This window comes from Triticum urartu, chromosome 3 (assembly GCF_003073215.2).
Source record: "Triticum urartu cultivar G1812 chromosome 3, Tu2.1, whole genome shotgun sequence".
In the NCBI taxonomy this organism is placed as follows: domain Eukaryota; kingdom Viridiplantae; phylum Streptophyta; class Magnoliopsida; order Poales; family Poaceae; genus Triticum; species Triticum urartu.
The window spans coordinates 738,817,003-738,824,686 of NC_053024.1; positions in this window are offsets into that span (position 1 = coordinate 738,817,003).

Genomic DNA, 7,684 nt, shown 5'->3' on the forward strand with positions numbered 1-7,684 from the left:
AGAAGCACCTGGCAGACCACCAGTCGACTTGGCAGCCACCAACAGCCAAGGAAAGTTTCGGCGGAATGGTCTGTTGCTCCTTTGGATCACACACCCTTTATGTATACGGAAGAGTTAAATGCACTAGAGGTCCTAAAAGTTTCATCGAATTGTCACTTTAGTCCTAATTCTTACAAAATGCACCTTTAGGTCCTAATACTTTAGTAAGTGGTTCACCTTAGGTCCTTTTTTCACGAGCGCTCGCTAACTTACCCGCATGGCACGTTGACCCATGCCACGTCAACAGAGGGCCCAACCGTCTGGCAAGAAAAATACATTGGAGGTCCTAAAAGTTTCTGGGCAGTGTCACTTCTGTCCTACTTCTTTCAAAATGCATGTTTATGTCCTAATTCTACAGTAAGTGGTTCACCCGAGGTCCTTTTATGAACGATCGTTCGCTGACCTGCTTGGTTGCGCGTTGACCCATGCCACGTCAACTTAGGGTCATTAGCAGATGGGAAACATTGCAAAAAAAAAAACTAGTTTTTTCACTGTTATCGTCCCGTAGCTATGTGATTTCCTCTACTCTACCACAAACACTACTTGTAGGCATTGATGTAGTTCGATTTGCATTGTTTCATTAAGTTTCTGAAATCACTCTCTCTGATGTGAGGTTAGGTGGTAGGAGCTTGTGGAGGAAGCAGCGCCACCGACGATGTTGCAATGCTCCTCTTTGTCACCCGCTTCCCTGCCGAGGAGCTCGCTGCCCCAGCCATGGCGACGGTGTGGGCACTAGAGAGAGAGAGATTCAGTAGGGAAGGGGAATGTTAAGAGGGGGGGTTTACAAGGGGCTTTCTGTAAAAAAAAGAGCACCCACAGCGGCCCCTAGTTGACGTGGCATGGGTCAACACGTCACGCAAGCAGGTCAGCGAAAGATCGTGCAAAAAAGGACCTCGACGGAACCACTTACCATAGAATTAGGATCTAAACGTGCATTTTGAAAGGAGTAGGACTAAAGTGACACTCCTAGAAACTTTTAGGGCCCCCAGTGTGTTTTTCTCTCCTAGCGGTTGGCCCCTCGGTTGACGTGGCATGGGTCAACGCGCCACGCGGGCAGGTCAGCGAGCGCTCATGAAAAAAGGACCTCGGATGAACCACTTAGTGAAGAATTAAGACCTAAATGTGCATTTTGAAAGAATTAGGACTAAAATGACACCCTGACGAAATTTTTAGGACCTCCAGTGCATTAAACTCTATATATACGGAAACCATGGCAATTGGAGTGGTCTCTAATATATACTGTACGCTGTTGTTGACTATAAACCCCTGGTCTTATTGTACAGAATAGTAACGCCTCAATGCATATCATAGTTACCTGGGGAATATCATTAAACGGCATGTACGCTGGGAAGTTCCGAAATTCAAGATGAGAACTTGCATTAGGTAAACTAGTGCAGTGGTCTTGTCCAAAAGCAGGTACAGGTGGATAATATCCTGGACCTGAATACAAAGTATTATCATGTGCAATCATCATTGAGAAACAGTATAACAGGGCTACCTAGGAGCCTCCACAATGATTTGACACTCTGCATCGTCCGATTAGTTTAGTCAACGATGTGGATCCTCCAGTCGTCCCGCCGTGTCCCCATGGTCTTTCCTACCGCTCCCACCTCGAACATCCCCGCCGGCCCAAACGCGTTACTGAGCTGCTGCTCCGAGGATCGATCTGGGAGCCCTCTCGTTTACTGATGCAGCCTAATGTTACGATCCGCGTGGCAGGGAAGCGAAAGAGGCGAGCCTGCGTCTCATCGTTGATTGGATCACCTCCTCGGCTCCTCCTACAGGCACAGCGGCGGCCTCCCCCTAGAGGCTATTTAGGTGCCTATTTCACTTCTGACACATCATGCTTCGTAAAGTTAGTGGTAGTGCCACTATTGTAGCAGTGTAGACTAGGTCATAAGATAATTAAACTGAAGAAGCTCCTAAAATGAGATATTTCAAATTATAGTATGTTGTCTAGATAGACAGTACTAGACCCTAGAATGTACATTATGAATGATTGTTGGATTTCCATGAACTGCAGAACAGAACTTAATGCCTTATATAGTTTGATTCAAAAAGTATGACGTGAGAAAGTAGAAGTACAAATTCAATGTGCTCATTCAGATTGTTTGTATCACTTATAATATAAAGCATCAAAAGCACTACAATATCAACAAGTATGGTAGGTAGTATACTAGTATGAAGTATCCAGATATTTCAGCACCTTAACTCGGTAAATCTTGAATCGTAAATAGACATGTCTTCGCTGAAGAAAGTTTAGTGGAAGTTTAATTCTCGATTTTGAAATGGATCGAATCTTCCTATTTTATAAATGGGGCCCATTTACCATCCACATTAAGCTTGTATACCATCTGATACCTATGATGATAGCGCATAATGGAAAAAACCCACATTTCTGACACATATGAAGATAGTGCCTAAGGTAAGAAAATCCACATTTCAACACTGCATGCTACCTGAAACGGTCGAAATCCTGAGTTCCAAAACAGTATCTTTTCCAATAGAGTATTTTTATTTAAAAAATGCCCCAGTCCTAGTATCCTGGTCCAATCATAACTAAAGAAACTCCTCACCTCTCAGATGGAGATGCCTTGTAATGATTTACTTCAGTACACGCTTCTTTTTGCATTTCTTGGATTTTTGATTTGAGCACTTCGTGATCTTCCTTGAATATTCTGATGAGGTCTTCCTTGAGTACTCTGAGATCTTCCGCGTGCTTGATCTTGTCCTTTTTCCTCTTTTCCTTAAGCTTTTGAATTTTCCTTCTGAAGTTTTCCTCAGTGCGCAGGTGAAGCTATGGAGAGAAAGTGAGTACAGTACACAGAAATTTGAGTCCGGAACAAAATAGACAACCTTTAGCTATTCAGATTCCTTATTTCTTCAACCAGTAGTAAAAGAAAACCCAAAATAGCAATCCTCCATGCATTTTTGGTAAGAAAAAATAAATAAAAAGAACGCGCAGTTTTCCGGTGAATCAGGAGATGAGAAGATACCTGCATGACGTCTTTCAGTTCGATTACCGCACGGACGATATCTGAAAACCCCTCCCGAGGCGGCATCCCATCATTTGGCCTGCTCGTCTCCCTTAGAGTAAAGGAAACAGAGGAAATTAAAGTAGAAATCAGAGCAAAACAGCAAAGGGAGTGAGGAGAAACCACTTTTTTTTTTCGAAAAGGGGTTTTACCTCACCCTCTGCATCAGAAAGATGCATACGGCTCATATAAATAAAAATAAATCCAGTAGCATAGTCATCGAGTAACGTGGTGCGAAGAAAAATACAAAAGGCTCGAAAGAGCTCAAACCCAAAGCCACAACCGGCTGGCAAACACAATAGGAGCACTACATGCCTATCCTATTACATGACCGCCATCCAAACCGGTTGAAAATAACCCGCGCTACCATCTACCATCGGGTAGACGCAGTAACCAAACGCTCCCTGGCCTCCGTCGGAGTGAGTAGCGACCACATACGGATGAAAGCCGTGGCCCTGAAGATAACCTGCAAAAAATGAATATTTGTTGATCTGTTAAAAACCAAGTCATTTCTGTAGTTCCATACTGCCCAGAGTAAAGCACAAACTCCAACACGAATGTGTCTTGCAGTATCGGATTCAACCCCATCAAGCCATGTTCCAAATAACATATTGATAGAGGTGGGCGGATTGATATTAAACGCAATATTAATTGACCGCCACAGAATCTTAGCCAACAGACAATCGAGAAAGAGGTGTTTGATGTTTTCGTTATGATCGCAAAAGCTACACCTAGATGAGCCCATCCAGTTGCGTTTTGCCAGGTTATCCTTAGTCAAAATGACTTGTTTATGCACAAACCACATAAACACTTTGATACGTAAGGGAACCTTAACTCTTCAAACACAATAGGAGAAACCACTGGCTAACCCGTTCTGGCAGTGGCAAGACCTACACCGCTTGGCATCGAAGGAGCTCGATTCGTCCCTTCCTTCATCCTGCTTCCTCTTCTCCATGTGGACTTCCAAGCTGATCTTCAGCTCGAATGTGCAATGTTCCTCCTTTTACCCGAGAGTAAGGGAGGCCACGGGCTGCCAACTCCCCCTCTACATGTGCGCCCCATAAGGTAGATTTTTCTATGAGAGAAGGTACTTTGGAAGCCACGAAGCTTATCCCAGAATATATAGTATGTTCAAATTCAGGAGGTTGGTGGGAAGGCTATGGCTCCGTCTGGGAAGTTCCTTGGAAGCTCCGCGGAACTCATTGTGCTGCCCGCTTGTTGCTCATTGTTGTATTCTTGGCGCGTTGGAGCATGCGCAGTGTCTAAACTAAGAAGATGAATAGGGTTTTTTTTCAAGGACGGGAAAGTAGTGGCTGCACCCAACCTTCGGTGCACCCGTGGAGTGAACAGTAAATTCAAAAAAATATATAAAGAAAATCAAACAATTCTGAAACTTTGTGGATGTTATTATGAGCAAATGTTTCCGGAGCTTGCAAAATTTGGTCACCAAAAAACATGAAATTATCTGCACACAAAATGAAATACAAATGATGCTCTGCACCCACATTATTGTTCACATGTTTTCATCATAAACTTTTTTTTATACAGAGCTCCTCGGATGTCATTTCACCACCAAATTTCGCAAGTGCCTAAAACATTTGGTCATAATCACATCCACAAAATTTTAGATTTTTTTAAATGTTTTGCCAAGTTTTTGATCGTGGGTGCAATGTCCGTGGGTGCACAAACCAGAGCCATACAATAAACTAAGAAGATGAAAAGGAGTGGCATGCCTAGGCGAATCTTTTGAGGAGTCGTGCCTCTGCTAGACTCGGTAGAATAGAGAGGGGAGACAAATAATACATATCTTGTTTATTATCACTAGATTTTGTAGGCAATAGTCTATTTTCTTTCTCCGTGCCCAAAAATACCAGTCCAGCAGGTGGATTGCTAAGACACATAAATGAGCGAGCAAAAAATACTGGCCAGTGGAGTTTCTTTAGGCTGCCAACTTTTATATCGAGGGAACATTTTTGTGCCACCCCGTCGCCAACCCATCCCTCTTAGGCCTCTCTCCTGGGACCATCCTTGACTTCGCTAGTGCCGTCGCTGCACCACTCTCCGGTATTCAATTTGTAGACTTGTCAGCACATTGGCATGCCAAATCTTCACATCAAATTAAGCAACCTTGAAGTTCATCATTCTAGTGAAAAGGCATAAGTATAAATACTTACAATATACTTTGTAATATGGATGAATCCTAACATATCTGAGATTGTTATAAAATCTCTGTATACTACTAATAAGATCAATATCAATTGACTTCTACTGTGTTGCCGTGCCATGGATTGGAATGCCCACATGAACATCCTCTATTTCTAAATGTCTACAACCCATTAGCAAAATTTTCTAACCATGTAACCATGCCACATCAATAAGTTACCCGTTTACATTTTTCCATACATGCAACCGTGCAACACGAGTCATGAATGCCATTCATCATAGGTTAACTGAATCAACTTTACATTGTGATCGAAGTATGTGTGTTGGATGCTCAAAGCATACCTGTGTAGTTCATGCTTCACATTTTCGGCCAAAAATGTGATTTTGTTAGCTGCAATCATTTATTTTTTCTTTGACACATGCATCGGTTTGTTACATGTTTCATATATATGTTTTATTGTTTTAAAATGCAACTCAAGAACACTCTTTTCGCATTAGTTTAAGTCTTTTAGCACATTCTTATATTGTTATGTTAACAAGATTCTTACAGCAACGCGATAGTTATCATCTAGTTTTATTAATTGCAGCAACACAACAGGGATAGAGCTAGAAAACAACAAATTAAGGAGCGTAATACGAAACAATAAAATTAGCACATGCACACACGAAACATAGGCCACGTACACACTCTGCACACTACTAAAAAACAGACCAACAGTTTACCAATAATTAACCCACTAATTGATCAACAAGTTCTCAGCCATTATTACAACACTAGGTCGGCTCAGACTTTCATCTTCACTGATAACCTGAGACGCAAACACATCGACTACCGGAATTGTTCTATGTGATGTGTGTGTAATGCCAAGCAAAATCACACGGATTCAAATCCTCCTGGCTCGTTGTTCTCTGACTGATTGTCTGCTCCTCCCTGACCAACCCTGCTGTACCTTTGACTGTCGGAAGTACTATCAGAAATTTCTGCGCCGTGTGATGGATCACTCACATGATGGTTCCTGCACCAGTCACCAAGTAATCATAGACAATTAGTGTACTGGTTTTCACACTCAGTTTCAGAAGTATTTCAACAACAACTGAAATGACGGAAATTCAGTTTTAGTGTTTTGGGACAAAGAGCTGAAACATTCATTTGAAATTCAACCATTTTTTTTAAAATTCCAAACATATTTGGATTCCTGTACTAATGAAACTAGGCGATTTCCCCGCGCGTTGCCACGGGATTTTAAAGATAAAATTTGAATAAATTTTGTATGAATGAAATGACCTAAATCAACAGCTATTATCTTTGGAGGTAATTGTGTGAACAAAGAGTATGCACTGAACCACTAGAGATGAAACAATTAAATTGGAATATGCATGTGCTACCAAATAGTTTTAGTGGATGATGACATATGGCATATTTGATGATGTGGAGAGTTGCATGTTGAAAGAATTAAATTTAGTGGGGATCAACGATTTAGGTATTATAGGTTGCTGAAACATTTTGACTGAAAGGTAGAAATTACTGAGATTCAGTGAATTGCATCTGACATCTCGCTGATAGTGAAAACCAATTTGGATGGATCGAACATCTTACGTAGTATCAAAAGTATGTGACGCCGTGAGGAGATTGGCGTGGACGCAGAGCACGAGCGTGCACAAGCAGTCGAGGCGACTGCCCATGTCCCGGAGCCGCGTCTCCATGCTCCTGCCTGTCCGGACGCGGTGCCAGAGCGTGCTCCCGTGGTAGGAGCCCACGAGGCCGGCCGCTTCGACCAGCGCCCGGACGACCAGTCCGGCCACCACCGGATGCCGCGTCGCCATGTCCAGCAGCGCATGGAGCTTGCGCGTGCAGCCCTCGAGCTTGGCGCATTCCGCCTTGCATTGCGGAATCCGCAGGTGGCGCGCGGCTAGGGCGACCAGCATGACGGCGTGCAGCCCTGACAGCTGCGCGATGGTGGCAATGTACACCAGGACGCCCCACATCCCCATTGTCCACACTCCACAATACCGCAGTAGTGAAGCTGAAGCTGAAGCTGAAGCTGATATAAGCTGCTAGGAGCGGGGTTTATATGGGCTTCCATGTGCCAATCAACTTTGGACCCCGACTATCTGGTCGTGAAACACAAAGAGGTTGAAGAAAGGAGCACAGTGAGTGCATCTCCTAGTCGGTGGAGTGGCGGAGGGGACTCTGAGAGGAGAGGAGAGGAGAGCAGAGTCCGGAGGCGTTTCATTCCAAGGAACTCGCGCGACCAGGAGGCGCAGGAGCGAGACGAGAGCCAGCCTTTCTAGTCAGCGTGCGTAGCCGAAGAGGAAGATCCCAGGATGTTCCTGGGAAGTTCCGCGCCCCATCCTTGTCCTTCCAGCCGTTGTATCACATCTCCCCCTCCCGGTCCACACATGGCTCACGAAATCACACTACCAGAAAAACTTGTTTTGCCGACGGC